The sequence below is a fragment of the Triticum dicoccoides genome, chromosome 1A (assembly GCF_002162155.2).
Source record: "Triticum dicoccoides isolate Atlit2015 ecotype Zavitan chromosome 1A, WEW_v2.0, whole genome shotgun sequence".
Classification (NCBI taxonomy): Eukaryota; Viridiplantae; Streptophyta; class Magnoliopsida; order Poales; family Poaceae; genus Triticum; species Triticum dicoccoides.
In genome coordinates, this window is record NC_041380.1 from 92781318 (window position 1) to 92782690 (window position 1373).

The following is a 1373-nucleotide window of genomic DNA, read 5'->3' on the forward strand; positions in this document are numbered from 1 at the left end:
TTATGGTACTCAACAATCCTTGACTCAAATAAAATATATAGTTCACACCTTATTATCCATTGCTCCATAAATCAGGCTACGCACACAATTTCAGTTTACACAAACCCATATACATCAACGGATTAATCAAACTTCACTAATAGGCAGAATATCTAAATAGCAAGGTATTACTCCCTCCGTTCGGAATTACTTGTCGCAGAAATGGATGTATCTAGACGTATATTAGATCTAGATACATCCACTTCCGAGACAAGTAATTCCGAACGGAGGGAGTATGTGTGAACCATAGCACACATCCTGTAATTCAGTCTTTAAAGATGCATCGAATCAGTCTAAACTTTTAAGTACACAGCCTTATAAAATTTCAGTTCTAATATCATTTACATTTGTTCACGAGGAAAACACATCAAAAGCAGTTTATAAGTACCTATCAGATTTACACCAAGTGGTTAAGTGGATATAACAAAATTCCGAATTATATAAGTTGTCACCCGCCACTTGCATTGCAAACTTTTTGCCGACATCCAAAACGTACAGGCATCAGCTAGAGCAAGAACTTACAAGAAGCAGGTACAACAAGCAGCGCCAGTAGAAACAGAGCAAGCAGCGCTGCCTAGCCACCTCGCCGCCTCCAAGCTAGACTCGAGGCCAGTGCACACACGCGCACTGCATCTGCCGACGGGGCAAAGCAAAGCACGGTGCAGAATTGCACTGACCACCGTCGCTGAAACGGGAACCTGGCGTAGTAGGCAGCCGGACGCCAGGGTAAAGAGCGGATAAGCAGTGTCCGGGATGTCACAGCCGGCGGGGAGAGAGTCATGGGGGAGGGGCGGACGTCGATTTGCAGAGGAACAGCGAGCCCGCGACGATGTCTTGGTAAACAGAGCTTGGGCGGCGGATTCCGCATGCTCGTCAACGGCATGTGCGGCTCCGTCGGGTTGTATGCCTAAGGGTTCAGCGACGGGCGTTCACGGCGGGATGACGCGGCGTCCGACAACCGCGGGAAAGATGGGGCGTTTGGGTTGGAGGGTTGGAGGGTCAGGCGGCAGCGCGGACTGGGATTGGGGGTGAGAAATTTCATCCGCTCAGCCTCGTCAATCAGGTCGGCAGCCACGCGCTTGATGGGGGAGGGAGGCGTCGGCGTACCTGCGGTAGCAGAGGAGGAGAGGCAGGCGCGCGACGGGCGGCGGCTCCGCGGCTCCGGCTCTCCCATGGCGAAGGGCGGCGACCTGGGGCGGCTCTTCCCCAGCGTGCGACGGGATGCGACTGTCGGCGACTCCCGCAGAGAAGGGCGGCGGCTCCGGCTCTCCCGCGGCGAAGGGCGGCGACCTGCGACGGGCTCCCCCGGCGCGCGACAGGCGGCGGCTCCGGCT